Source organism: Gymnogyps californianus, chromosome 3 (assembly GCF_018139145.2).
Source record: "Gymnogyps californianus isolate 813 chromosome 3, ASM1813914v2, whole genome shotgun sequence".
Lineage (NCBI taxonomy): Eukaryota > Metazoa > Chordata > Aves > Accipitriformes > Cathartidae > Gymnogyps > Gymnogyps californianus.
This window is the reverse complement of record NC_059473.1, coordinates 23385392-23401126: the sequence shown is the minus strand read 5'-3', so window position 1 is coordinate 23401126 and position 15735 is coordinate 23385392. Positions and strand designations below refer to the sequence as shown.

The following is a 15735-nucleotide window of genomic DNA, read 5'->3' as shown; positions in this document are numbered from 1 at the left end:
AATATCAGCCTTGCTTTAGGAGGGCTGAATCCAGATAGGACCTGTGGCTAACAAGGTACCTGATAACGCTCCCGCAATAAGAGGTGAGCATTAGCTCTCATTAATTCATGTTCTTAGTGTTATTCGGCATCACGGGCTGACCTGATGTGATGTAACAGGATGTGGCACGCCAGAATGCATCACAACGTGTTCGGAATCGTAAAAGCAAACAAACCCTCAACAACTAAAGTTCCCTGCAGCCCCTGGTATGGAGTTCGGCATTCCTGATCAGACACTGTCTTAGCTTTATTATCAATGTGTTATACCTCCTGTTGGTTGTTCAATGAGTATTTTCTCTCATCTATTTTCTAAACCAGCCAAAGCAGGTCAATGCATCTTCATTTAAAACCAAAAGCACAGAATGCTGCTTAAAGCTTTGACTTCCGGGCGTCTTTTATTTTCTTTCCCTCCATGTGTTTCTACCTGGTATCACCCAAATCTAGCATTGCCAAGAGAAGACCAAGGCAATTAGGAGATACACACTGTTATTTTAGCAAATCCCTTAAAAAAAAAAAATTATTTGGACTTGAAACAAACCTGAAACATTAGAGCAAAAGCGAGTACAAAAGCAGGAGCTATGGCACCGTATGCCCCGTCTAACAAGGTGTTGAGCACCAAAGCCCAGGGGACTCTTGGTGCTCTCGCTGTGAAGATTAGACAAGAGCACTCGCGCAGGACACAGCAGGAATATGAAGGGACATGAAGTGAGCAATCCCAGCAGACAGCCTGTTGAAATGTCAGTCAGGCACTCTGCCTCCACCACCTTTCACAGAGCTAAACATCTCTTTATGTCAGAACAAATTGGGCGATCCTCAAATCTTTTTTTCCTCTCCCCTGACTTCAATGCGACGACGAGCACCGGGAAGGAGAGCGGGAGGAGAGCGGGAGGGAGCGCGCACAGACAGTTCAGTTCAGTTCACATGAAAGCGCCCTGACACGCTACAAGACTGAATACTGATATTGGCAACTCTTACAATCTTATCAGAGAGGCAGGAGCAGCAGCAGCCGGCGTGCTACAGACCTTCCCCCTTTCCAATTACGCTGGGTGGCTGTTCCTTTCCCAAGCATCCCGCAATGTCCTTTGAAAATAAACTCCTGGGCTTGATCAAAGGCCACAAAAGCAAACATGTTGTTTCCTTACCTATGAGCATATTTACTTTTGTCATCTTTTTCTTGTTTCTACTCCTACCTTCCCTCGTTAGTCCATTAAGGAGGTCTAATTTTAACCAGCATCTAGCACAGTGCTCAAATGGAGACTGGTGAGTGACCGCAATCTTATTCTAAACGATTTGGTTTCACTTGCAAAATTCTGTACAGGGTGTTTGGTTGGGTTTTTTGCCCACAAAAACATACACAAAAGTTATTTTTGCAGCATAACAACAATAAAGAAAGCTTCCCACTGACTTCTGCGAATGTTAGAGAGGTCTTAGTATGATTGTATAGAGATACAAGAATTACTTTAATTGATTTTTTTTTTTTTTAACCTGCTTCAACACATGAAACATTGCCGTAAAAATGATCAGGCAATTTTCATTCTTAAAAAAAAAAAAAAAAAAGGCATCAAAGGAAAACAGAAAGAAGTCAAAGAACTCTGTGAAATCACTGGAACATCTGCCCCCATGAACAGCAAGATTAAGCTGCTAGTCCACCTTTAGGTTATAAAGGTGCCAAATAATAAAATTCCTTCTAAAATAAGTATCTATCTAAAAAAACCCCAAACAACACCCTCTCCCCTGCCCCAACACCATAAAACCCCCCAACAAAAAAATCTGTGGTTTTAAAAAATGCGAAGTGAATATTCACTAAGAAAATATAATTAATTGGTCACTGTCATGCCTGGCCACCTACTCTTTAGATCACACGTTTATTGCAAGCATGACCATTTGTACAGAATGATCAATTTCTAAGACTTTATTCTGGATAATATTTTCTAAAAGTTGCCTAAAAGTTCTAATATTAATTGATTGATTATAGTTAAAGATCAGACGCATTACATTACAATTTCAAGTTTCTATTTATGACATTCAGGTAGGTAAATGTCTGTGTGTATGGCGCAGACATTACCAGACCATTTACTGCCCATTACCGCCAAGAAAAGAAGCCCATACTAGAATAAACTGTGCAGCATTTCTGGCATTCGTTAAAGGAAGAAAGCTTTATAAGAAAAAAGAAATACCACTGATTTTTACAGGTGTTTAATAAAGATAAGCTGAAAAAAGGGTTCCTATTTTAAGCTTGGTGATAGCTAAAAATGCATTCAAATATGTTCAAAAGCAATCTGAAGTCTCCTAAAAATGGGTGTTTAAAAGTATTCAAGAAAACAGTAAAAATGCAAATAATATTTGTCACATTATTGTAGGATATGGGACAAAAATGCTCATAAATTCAAAGAACCCTGCTGAGGCAAACTGCATTTCATTTAAATATGACATTATTCAGGAGTCATTAAAACAGGAATAATGTTTATCGGTTGCATTGTAAAGGTTACCACGAGAAAACAGCAAAAGTTTGCCCATAGTAGAATGAGTGGTACAAGGGACTCTGAGCTGAACACCCTTAATTTTAGTTGTTGCAGTGGGAAATAAAAAGACTTAATGTAATTGATAATTCACTACTGTAGAAACACTACAGTAAAAATAATGAGGAAGCACCAGTATTTTCAAGAATCTCAGTCCAATATTCTAACATCCTTCATATACATTACAGTGAGACCGATTTAAAAAAAAAAAAAGGGGTGCCAATACTGACTGCTGACTTTCCACTCAGAAATGTGTTCAATCCTGAAAAAGAAGTATACTGTGCCTTGTGATTACTACAAAATATATACAACTGCTCTCATCCTTCCATTCAAACATCTTTCCTGATTTTTTTTTTTTAAATATGGAACTATAAACCCACGTAATGGGACCCTTAGGCTACACAGAAGTGGGCTAATATGTTGGTTTTAATATAAGAAGCCTAACTCTCACGATTAAAAGCGTCTAACCTTGCTGAAGAAAGATGTTTTCTTGCTATAGCCATGAAGAACCTTCTGCAGCTTGAGTTGAAAAGCTTTTGTTTACATAGACTTGCATAAGTCTGTCTGTACTCACTTCTAAAAACATAGGGAAATAATGCTAAAAGACCCCCAAAACTCTGGAGTTGCCATTTTGAACCTCAAACTGTTCCCTGCAGTCAATCAGCAGCATTAATTGCTGGTTATTTGTACATGGAAATCAAGATGTAGATGCACGCAGAGGCCTTGATTACGCAGACGTTTAGTCAGTGGCTTGACTATTGTGAGTAGTTTTTGGAGAAGCAATCAAATTAAGCATCCCATTAAACATCTGATGTAGGCAAATCAGCTCCCAGGTCTTAAAATTTGATCCATCTCGCTTTCCTCCATCTATTAGATTCATTTGTATTTGTAAAAAATCAATCATGCACTTGCCTTAGTCTTGCCTTAATTCTGTCAATGAATTTAAATGCATCACATACAGCACTTTTATGTAGTTTAAATTCAGCTACGAAGACCCGTTATGGTTCTGAGTTAAAATAATTCTGCGTCACACCCTGCTAAATGGCAGCTCACCTGGAAGTGATGCCAGTCACCTGGACTGTGCATGAACTGGTCTCTCTTCCTACCCATGTTGTGTCTGTTCCCTTCCAATAGGTATTGAGCCGTGCAGTCCGAGGGGACGGGGAAAGGGGCTGGGATGTTAGACTGCCTCTTACTAACAAGGCAAAAGTCCCTCAGACACACGCACTCCCCGAGTCAGCGCTGCTGACGCCACCTTTGTTGGCGGCTATGGCCGAGCAGGGTTTTGGGGAGGACCCAGAAAAACGCTCGCCAGCCAGGCACGGTTCTCACCCAGCGCCTTCATTCAGAGCTCAGCATTACTGCTATTCAAAATATGTTTCTACTAAATGTCTTTTCTTTTTTTTTTTTTTTTTTTGGTGGTAGTACAATCTGTACCACTATATTTTCCCACCTCTCAGACAAAATGCGTGGCCTTTCCTGAAACTGTTCTGAATAGAAACCAGAATAACGCCAGCAGGCTTTTGCTGAAGACCTCCACAGTTGGCCCAACCTGCATTGCACCACATGGTATGCCGTCTCCCAAAATCTTCACGTGGCCTACACCAATTTGTATTCACATTATTTTCTTTGAGCTTGAAATTGATTTGTGATGTTCTCTCTGAAGGCTCACAATTTACATAATTTGCCATTATTCCTGCATCACACACTACTCCACATGGTGGGCTAAAATCTTCACCACGGGAAGCAGTCAGGCATGGGCTTAACTTTAAGCACAAGAGGTCCTATGAGATGTCTCTGCTACTGCTCACATGCTATACTTCAGCATACGCTTATTTACTTTGTCATCTGATAGCCTATACCTAACATAGCTTCTTGGAGCTATTAAAAATGGACACGCAATAACTGCAAGCAGAATTGGGCTTGTCTCCACAGATTTGTGCTAATATACCAGTGTCTCAAGACATCACTTCATTTTCATAACAAGGAGGAGATTTAATTTCTGTGGATTTGTGTAAAAAGCAATTTGGAAACTTTGCAACAATGATATTGCTTCCCATAAATGCCAAATTGGTAAAAACATCATAAGAGGCAAAACACAGCATATTCACAATATCATTTTTTCTATCTTAAGTACCAGCATTATTCAAAGACATTATACTGCTAAGTATCCAAATAATTCATTCATTTTAAGGATCGAAAGCATAATATTATGTTGTTAAATTAAGCTCTCTCTTTTCCAAATCCCTCTTTTCCACTTAAACTGAGGGAATAAAGGCATCTGAAAACGCATCTGCGCATGAGGCTTTCATTTTCAGTTTTCAGGGTTTGTTCTGCTCCGGTTGAGGTGTGCACTTGCCTTTTTGCTGAGTTCCAAAATGCAAAAATAATTGCAATAATAATTGTAATTCCCTGCTTTGGATCATAAAACGAGCCTCAGGTATCATAATCTCATTCCTACCTTCCATTGCTAGCAGGAAGGAGGAGGTTGGCGAGGGAAAACACCGCTTGCCTTTAACTTACTGGCACCGTTTTAATACAGTATCTCCAGCTAAAAAGAAATTGTAATAACTGAAAGTGACTGTTTAAAATGATAGCAAAGATCAGAAGTTCTGACTATGGTAGGTTGAGGGGGGGCAGACAGCCCTGTTTTAAGCGCACCCTATTAATTGATGAACATCAGGACTTCGCGGTCATTTAACACTCCCTATAAATGAAGACTTGATAACAGTTATTGACCTCAGTTTTCCTGGAAGAGGATCCCTGGGCTCAGCAGTGAGCAGTTTTGCTTCTCTCAGTTCATAAATACAAGAATAGAGCTATTGCTCAAATGCCACCCTAACTGCTGAAAATGAAATAAAAGTAAAATTTCAGTGCAGTGAGGAAGCAATACAGGTGTATTTCCACAGGGTTTTTTGAGAAGATAGCCCAAGGTTAATACAATCTCAAATTTCCTTATGGGAAATACCGAATTGCCACAGCTGACCCCTGCTATAATTTGAAAAAAATTTTCTTAGTGAATGTCTGCTCAAACCATAGAAGCATATAAGTTACTGTTCTTATTTATTTATTGATCTTCCTTGTGTTACCATGGAACTTGAATAGCTCTAAACATTAATGAATTCAGCCTAACAACATACAGGATGGGACTATGAGCATCTCTGCTGCCCCAGCAAGAAGCTGAGGCAGGGAATGGGAAGTGTTGGGTTGTTGCATCCCCAACACAACTGTGTCACAAGAAACAGCTGGAAACAGCTATTGTCTCTCCTGTCTTATTCTTTTGTCATTCAAAACTTTTCCCCATTTTCCTTCTTTCCAGCTTTTTCTCCCTAAAACCCTGCTGTTGGCTGGTCAAATCAAAAGCTGATTTCTAAAACTTTCTGTGATGCTCCCAGAAGCACCTACATCACCGATAACATATTATCACACCATTTAAACAGAGAAAATTAGTCCCCTCTCCCTCTCTTTCCACCTCCCCTTCCCCAAAATCAGAAAAACAACCTCTCTGTCTCCCGACCCCCAGTTCAGATTAAACCCAGATGTCGAAGAAGAGACCTAGAAAGAGGTGCACATCCCTTCCAACGCGGATTTAAGGAGAAGCTACACAAGTAGATGAACTGTTGAACTCAGTCCTCTGTCTTAAAAATACATTTCATTGGGATCGTTAATGCACGATATAAGTACCCAAAAGATGTAACAGAATTCTGAAAAATGAATTAAGGACGTATTGCCATCTCCAGCAAAATAATAAAAGTAGAGAGATTAAGAGGCAAGCATATCTTTTTGAATTGTAAAATAGGTTTATAGGTCTTCTAATAACAACTTTTACTCAAACCTTACATAAATAGGCTTATATGATACAAATATTATGTGGGCTATGTGGAAACTACAAGGTCCCTAATCATGTTTAGGGATTACTTGACAGAACAGAGACATTTCATTCCTATTGGACCTAGGGATTACAGCACAGAAACATCTAATATTCCATTTTTTAATTTCATGCATTTTTTATTTACCTTTAATGATGCTGTATATATTCATCATCCTGAAATATTAAAACAGTATGAAAAAAGTAATAAATTGGTGGAAAATTTAGGGAATGGGAATGCAACAGCACGCAAATCATACACTATCAAGTGCTTGATACACATTTAAAATTACTGCCTAGTACAGCAAAGCCAAATTCCTGGCAGATTTCTGAAGCGCAAAGTCACAATAAGAAGATCAGCAGAACAGACTGAAATAATAGAATATTCATCCCCCTAATCCATATGCAATTCTTTAGGGCTTTTTTTTAACAATGCATATGAGGTCTGACTGTATTCAGGATTTAAATAAGTTGTCTGTCTCTCTCTCTCTCACACACACACTCACTCCATATTTTTGTTAAAAAAAGGTATATACAGTTATCATTTCTGCTCTACTGCACCCACATTGACAAGGTTAGCACATCTCCTCACACCTCAGATGAAACAATAGCATTTTAAACAACAAAAGTGTTAAAAGAAATACATTTATTCATACCATTGAAACCTCCTGCAACAGCTTTGTTGGAAGGAGGGAGTCCAATTTGCCTGGGAAAGGGATCCTTTTTCTTTAATTTTTTTTTAACTCTTTCCTACTTCATTCTAAATAATTACTGGTTAATTTAAAGCAATTTCACATTTAGTTATTGGCAATAAAATTTTGAAACCAGTATTAAATCTTTGAGATCATGCCTTTCTCTCTAGGCACGTGTAATTTTAGATCTAGTATTGTATAAAGGGACAGAGACCTAGAGACAAATAAATCATCACTCAAAAGACAGATGCTGATGATAATAATGATACATGTAGAAAATGTGCGTGAGGATTGGTGATGAGGAGGTGTAGTATAAAACTTCCATTGCCATGCATGAGATTACTGAATTACTTTCAAGTAGTGCAAAGCCACAACTGAGCTATAGGTGTTCCTCCAAACGGGAGTATGAAGAAATTCATACCCTCTCATACAGACATACAAAGCCTGATCTTGAGATCAAGCAGGTTTTACACAGGTTTAACTCTCTGATTAGGCTGCAGAATATCAACACCACAGACAGGTGATATAAAATGAAGATATAAAATGAATGTACCCAAACATAAGACATTTGCAACAGTAATATACACGTGGACTTGCTTAATAAAGGTGCCTATATGTGATAATTACAATGGCCGCATGCAGAAAGCAGCTTTCACAACCATCACGACAGTTCTTGTCACAACTCTGTTAGTGAGGCGAAGGAGCACTAGGACAGGTGATGGTTCATGGAAAGCCATCTGGTAAGTGAGAAAGAGCAGCCACATCCTGTCGAAACCTGAATACCCAAAGGTAGCTACACGCTATTTGTAGTAACAGGTCTCATGAGAAATGGCCTGGGGTGTAGATTGGTGCCGAGCATTTACCAGGACTTTGGGTTTCTACCTGGTGAGGGACATGCTGGTCCAACCCCCTTCAAATCATGCTCATGTGTTATCAGCCAAACTGTGATATCAGTTGACATTGCTATTCAAATTGCAAGGTTACTGTTTTAATTTGATACAGACAAAACAAGAAATGTAAAACGTATTTAATGAAAGATTTTCTTTTTGGTAAGAACCTGCTGTGATTTATGGAGCTGTGACACCAGTACCTGTCCATATTGTGATGTCCATCTACTGACACAGAGCCCAAACTTATTGGTGCTTATTGCTTACAGGTATCCAATTATTATTGACAGATTTGGGAAAAAAATCATAACCATACTGAAATCAGCAAGAACAGTCCATCAACAACAGGGCTAGAATACATCCATCCTGTTTGTATATTTTGCAGGCACATAAGCAAAAGAATAAGCATTCTTAGAAAGGATTTGATCTGTACTAGTGAGAAAGGTGTTAAGTTGTAAGGAAATAAAAGACAAATGAACATCAAATTTCTGCTAAAAAACATGATGAATAAACAGGGTCTATTAATGCACACTGAACTTTGGAGAGAAAGCCTGATAGATGCCCTGCAGAGCTGCATTGGACCAATCTGAATCTGAAAGGCACAGGTTGCAGCAGCTTTGCTGCAAACATACCATGGTTTTAAAAGACAGGGCAATTAAGTAAAAGTACAAAGTACCATTTAATTTTGCGGGGAGAGGGAAAAAAAAAAGCTACAGGAGGAAGCAGGAATTTATTAGAGAGGAAAAAAGAGCACCCAGTGAAAACTAGGGTATGCCTGAAATACATTAGTGGTACTCTTCCTTCTGCTATCCTGTATTTTACAGGACATAACACAGGCCTATATGAGTCTTTAGTTTAGTGAACACAACAACTGTTTGTGACAGAGAAGGCTAGAAAAGAACAGGAAAGCTTTTGCCCAAATTTCAAAACTTAGTTCCAATGCACAGAGCTAGTAAAGCTTTTCTACAAGTGTTGGTAAATACGGTAAACGCTTTTTAATGTGCACAAGGAATATTTTGTTTCCTCGTACTCATTCAGAGAAATGGTTCAACAACCTTCTTTAGAAAGTTTCTAAGCAAGCAACGCGAGACATATATTTGGAATATGAAAGTTTAATCCTACTCATTAAAACATGACAAACTTATAATTAATTGAGAATGGAGTCAATAATGAGAACATCCTTCAATGTAATGATGTTGGTACTATTAGCTTGTAATATGAGAATACGTTATAGAAAGTGAAGTATAATATGGAAGATTACAAGTCAGTTTTAAAAAAGGGCAGTCTGAAAGTTTTTTCCCTGGGTCCAATCTTTAAAACACAAATTTTAAATCCTCAAAAGTTACATTTTCCTGGTCATCAGATGAGATGATACATTACGTTGTTTTCCTGTGATGAGGAATAATTCAAGGTCTTACATTGCCTGATTAATCTCACAACCAATATTTAGAAAAGGTTTCTCTTTGAGCTAATCAAACTTGACAAAAGCAATCTTCAAACTATGCCACATTCACTGATTTGTAAGATCTCTCAAACTTGTGTTTTATTAAATGCAGTTTAAATTAGCAACAGCTCTAAATCCACCTGCTTATGACACCCCCTGAATCTCACAGACGGTACATGAGATAGGTAAAAAGAAAACACATGCAGATCAAAATTATTAGGACAAACTTCTTTTTTTTTAAATGAAGGAGGCCATTTAAGTTTTAAGATAGCACCCAGCTACATCCCTATTGCTCACATTATGTTGCATTTTGGGGGGTAGCTGCTGAGGCATTCACTTTACTTTTTCTTCTGGAGCTAACTGCCTTGACCTTACTGGATAAGGTATGTCCAGTGATTCCTCCAAATAATGCTTATTTCTTTATACATATGAATGAGGATAACTTTCAATATACAATTTTATTACATTCTTAGGCTTTTAGTATCACAACAGTATCATTAGCTACAACGGCTACTGACTCCCCTCTATTTCCTCATGGTTGTGTGCAACAGAGAAACTGTGTTTCAACATAGGCAATGTCTGTGATCAAATAATATAATACAATACAACACTCCATTAACAAAGACTCACATGTGTTAGAAGTTGCTAGTGCAAATCTTTTTCAGACCCAAGGAAGGATATCCAAATATTGGGTAACACACTCTGACTGGGAAGACTATCAGTGAGTTTCTCTATTTGTTTATATAAATGGGCCAATGCTTTTTAAAGCACTTCAGAGCACTTAACTAAAGCAAACAAGTACTTGAACTTTAAATATCTAGCAAGAGAAGCTATTGACAAGTATGACTTTACTTAGTAAATCCTAATATCTTTGCGACCTCTCATTCATACAGTCTCTTCACAAAAAGAAGCACCAGGCTCTCCTCTCAACTTCAGCTCTGCTACGAGATACAGAGAGGGGTGAGCAATTGCCTAGCTCCCTTTTATTTCTTTTTGCTAAAGCAAACGGCTTTATTTTTTCCTATATGGGGATCCTGGGCCCACAGTAGTCTTTAGAAAGCAGTTTCTGATTTTGAAATCTTATTCTCTCTTATTTGGTCTTTAAAGTAGGATTTTTCCATCTTATGAACCTCTTTTTCAGCTCCTTGCTATCCATGGGTAGCTAAACCTTGATTAGGGAATATAACATTTACCACACACCGTCCTATTAATTTCCAGTAGGTGAATAATGCTGTGGGAATAGCTTGCTATGCTCAGGAAAAGGGTGCCCTTGGTAAGTAGTCTTGTAACAGCGCTAGTGTCATGTGCATCTTTTAGGTCTTCATACTCGTAATATACTCCCTAGCTACAGCATTATGTACAGTCACACCGGTCATTTCCTGACCTAGATTGGTGTGATCTGATTCACATACACCTTTCTGCTGATAAATCAGCATCCAAATGAATAATCTGAAAGATTATTCTGTAGTTTTGGACAGTATATTTTTTGGAAACGTCATGATTTCATACGGGTCAAGTAACATACAACTTCATAGCTGGACTCTGTTAAATCAGGTTTGCTGTATGCTCTGAGAAACAGTACGGATTTATGCATTTTGAGGAAAGGCAATTTTCAGAAGGAGAATGCCACTGATGTATGCCAGTCCAGTTCAAGTATTAAGTTGGCCCTGAGAACCAAGAAGATGGTGCTTAAAACATGATTTTCCGTTCAGTAGCAGGTACATCTCTTTCCCTAAAATCCTGCAGCACATTTTGATTTTTATTTCTCTCTGAATGTGTTCTGCATGCAGTCTGCGTAACGTGGCAGAAGAGAGGTGACAGAATAAACCTTTACTTTAACCTGGTCATTACCATCTTAGAGAAAGGAAATAAAGTATTTTTAAGCTATATTCTGAAGCTCACTGCCACATTGGGATTTCACTTCACTAGTTTTAGGGGATATATCGCATGTTCTGAAAGTGGTACTGGCTGTTTGGGATTTGTACTCGCTAGTCTGGTAATGAACATTCTTGAAACTCTATTTTGTTAGGAAAAAAACTAATAGATGCAGTTAAGAATATGAATTACTCGGTGCTAAAGCCTCAGTCTATGTACAGTTCCTAAAAGAAATAGCTTTGAAAATTCTTCGAAATACCCTGTAAGTTATAATTGGGTTTTAATGTATAAAATGGCTGAGTAATTTAAATGTTTGGAAATGAAAACAGTCTTTCCTAGAGTTTATGAAGTGATAAGTCTATTTCTTAGAATGATTAACTATGAATCCTGATCTCAAACACGAGCGTCTACTAGCATATGCTCTCCACAGCTGACACCATAAGATCATACAGTTTTATCAAATTAATATTCCAGGGCCCAATTCTGATATTAAATCCCCATTCCCCATGTCCTCCTTGAGTAAGGGCCTTGGTTTCTACAGAAGTAATTTTACTTCCTACTCTTAAGCAAAAAGTAAGATCAGGATTAAGCTCTGCTCATGATGCATTTTGGTCTACTGAATGACACAAGTTAGATTTGTATTTTCAGGACGCGTATCATGACATTCCCACTGGAAACTGGAAAAAACCCAAAAAACAAAAAAAAACAAAAAACCAGAAAACTAGTAACATTCAAGGATAATACAATACTCATTCACTTAAAGAAAATTTTTTGGTAGCAAATGTATATTACAAAGACAGATGAAGTACAGCCGGGACAGCATAAAGCATGCTTTTGGGTCAGAATGCCCCAAATAATGTCCCATTTTAGCACAGTCATAAAACAAGACTATGATAAAAGAAACTGTAATTCAGTTTTGAACACACTGCAAATAAGTAACGAGATCTACTTATTTTGAAAGCCCTTCAAGATCCCATGGCTTTGGTAGAAATGAATTAAAGGGTGAAATTAAAGAATAGAAGAAAAACTTAGACAAGATGAACTGAGAGAGAAAAAGAGACAAAAGCAGTGAAAAGAAACAGATCCAGGGAAAGTACTGGTCTACTATTTATTCTAATAATAGAGTCATCAACAGAATATCTGTACGCACTAACACCTAATTTGAGCATCCTGAATTCTGATCCTGATTTCCAGAGATGGCAACTACACATTAAAAAAAAAATGCTTAAATTGCTCATTACTAGAAATAGATTGATTTGCATGAGAAAGGTGCAGAGTTAGATTCCCATTTCATTTACGAATACTAAGATCATAAAATGAAGTCTCAAAGTAAGTCCTAAATCCCAGGCTAACACTTCGCTCCTGTTGGTAACAGCATCATTGCCCCTGGGACCCAGGAAATAACACATACAGTGGCCCCAGGGAAGAGGCAGTTTGAGTGAGCCCAGCAAAAACTGAACGAGGCCTTCAGAGATGAGCATGAGAACTTGCAAATCTGTTCGGTATTCAAAGACAAACAAAGAGAGAAACATCCAAGTGGGAAACACCATCAACAGTGAAAAGCCTGACTTTATTTACATCCATCTGAGCACCTGACAACACAGGTCAGGGGCAAATAGTTCAACCTAGTCAGAAACCTGGGACCGCTCTGTAGAAGTGGAAAGATCTGCTCACGTGGAACAACTTCCAAAGCTGCGGTTGTGCTCAACTTTCCTATTTCTCATTAGCTTTCCTCCCTCCAGCAAAACTTGCTGGTACACATGGTTAGCTACTCTGTTTATTCTTAAGTATGTGAGTGTAAAATGACCAAAGAAACATGAGTTTACCCTGGTACAGAAGCTAATTGCCAGAGTAATCCAATATGGTGTATGTTGGGCACGAGAGATGATGGCTGATATTCTGCAGTCAGCACATTTTGAACTGCTTGCTAGTTTTAAATTTTAAATTGTTTACTAAATACTAACTTTATCCATGGTTTGGTTTTTTGGGGGGGGGGTGGGGGTGAGTGGGTGGAGTTAAATTTAATATAAGCAAATCACAAAAGTATTAGAAAAACAGCAGTTAATTTACCTGCTGCTTTAGAGAATAGCTCAGGGATCTAAATTATTATTTTCCCATACTTCCAGCTCTATGCTGAACATTAGATTGTCAGAATTATCTTCATCCCCTGAACGCTACATGTGAAAACTCTTATTTTTGTGTTCTAATGCTTTATCTAAGCACAGTTGCTTATATAGTTAAGAACCACCTTAGTGTTCTTCAAAACCATACTGAAGTATGAGATCGCCCTTTGTTTTGAAGGTAAGAGCCTGTTTTAGCCAAGACAGCAGCTTGTCAACTTCTAGGACCTTCAGCCACTAATCTCTCTCTCATCTATAAGTGTCTAACACTTGTTTCCTTGTTTTAACTTACTGAACATTTACAGCAGCCAAAATGCATTTATTTAACATAACTAAAACGCTGTCTCTGATCACCCTGGACTCTCGGAAAGTTCAAGAGCAGGACCAGAATTTGAAAGGTTGGCTTAAAGATTAAGCGTGAGCCATTCCTGTGTCTGAAGCGATATGCTTCAGGAGGCAAACAACCCCCTCACTGCTGGCTGCGGTCTCCCACCACCCCCGGCAGCTCCTGCGTGCTCGTTCCACCAGACAAATCGCAGAGGAGAGGGAGCAAACCCCCTTCGTGGACTCACCATCCTTTTCTAGTCACATTCACTACGCATTGCATTAGAAAATCGTAACGGTGTTAAAATATTTTGGCAGGATTTGTTATGGCCAGATCACTCACTTCCTTTGGGACACACAAAGCCTCCTCTGGCAATGAAACAGCCCAAATGTCAGCAAATCCTATAGAACAGAAAACGGTCTGTCAATGTAAAGCCTAAATGAATCTCCAATTAAACAAAACAAAACTGTATAACATAAAAATGCACATACAGAGAAAAGAAACAACCTAGAAATGTTCACTTTTTTATTAAGGTTGTTGGTTCCCCACCCACCCACCCCCCACCCTCCAGAAACTTTTTAACCGTATTACAATGTATTCATCACAAGGTGCTATTAGAGCACAAGCTCACTCCAAGTGTTACCAATTCACGGACAGATTAGAGGGCACATTAATAACATAGTTAATATGAAGTGTTTAGAGCCTTTACGTCGGTGACAAATACGACTCAGCCAAATTTCCTGACCATTGAGGCCACGGAGGAACAATTTGGTAGATTTCATCAACAGTTCTAATTATGTTCCTGTCAAGTCGAGAACAAAGTAATCCATAACTGGGGGGCTGCTCGGAGACAGTGCCACGCGAGAGTAATTTATGCCCAAGACACAGGGCCCTCGCTGTAGTTAGTGTGCACAACGCTTGACTAACAAGTGGGTTCACAAAAAGGAATTTATTAGGGGAAACGCAGCCCTCCAGCTCCGAGCGGCACGTCAGGTGCAGGCTTAGGAGGAGTTATGAGGCAAAGCCTTCTTGTTTATACAAGCATCCGAAGCCCACGCTGGCCTCAGCGGGTTTTAAAATGCGGGATTTCAGCCCAAAGCATGGCACAGGCTTCTGCCAGAGCTAGGCGAGCCCGCTGCCGAGGCCAAGGTGGGACCCAGCGCTTTTAAAAAACATTTCAGTCCTTGGGACACTGGCAGCGCCACCTCAGAGGCTGAGCGGTACCGATGCCCTTTTGCGATCCTATAAATAACACGCTAATGAAAGATGCAAAGGGATTATTAGTAACAGTAAACTAAAATGTCACAATACACGACGCATTTCTTACCGCAGCCCGACTGGGAAACAGGTTGAGAAAGGGAAGGAGTGGGGGGGTAAATGGGGGAGAGAAGCTGTCATGTAATTTTGAGTCATTTTCCACTGTGATCTATATTGGGATGCGGCTTCTATCCTTTCAAACAGGATCATTTTATATATGACACTCTTGTTGCATTTCACAAAAAGGTAGGAATGTTTCCCTAGCGCTAGGAGAAGTGCAAAGCCTGGCAGTGGTCATTCAGGACCGGCTACTTGCATAAGTAGTAAGATGTTAGAGAAAGTAAAATGATGCATTTCAAATGTAATTAAGAACAGTATCTGTAAACACAGGGAAAAATAACATTAGCAAAAATTAGATTCACGTGATAAATACAAAACGCTTAATGGGTTTTAAAGTGTAGTTTTCTGAAGGTAGCTGTGGGCACACACTGCTGTCAGCAGGTTTAGATTTTTATTTATCAAGACAAAAAACACAGAACTTAAAAAAAAAAAGTAATTTTACAGCCCTGTCTTTGATAGTGAAGAAACAAGCTTATAAAAGCGTTACCAGCTAACCAAAGCAGCAGCACCAGTAGAATGGGTGCAAGTGCGTGAAGACAAGGACGTTGTTCCCCGTGATGTATCTTACCAATGGATTTTTGGCTGTACAA

The 15735-nt window shown here is 38.9% G+C and overlaps 1 protein-coding gene across 3 annotated transcripts in view; it reads right to left on the bottom strand.

Annotated features, from left to right (window-relative positions):
* ESRRG (estrogen related receptor gamma) overlaps positions 1-15735 on the bottom strand; it is a 290909-nt gene that overhangs the window by 220048 nt on the left and 55126 nt on the right. Inside the window, exon 1 of one of the 3 annotated variants that reach the window (XM_050894412.1) lies at positions 14111-14147. The exons of the other annotated variants lie outside the window; for them this stretch is intronic. The gene's annotated coding sequence lies outside the window, so the exon portion shown is untranslated. Of the gene's footprint in view, positions 1-14110; positions 14148-15735 lie in introns of those variants that run through there. 3 annotated transcript variants of the gene reach the window in all.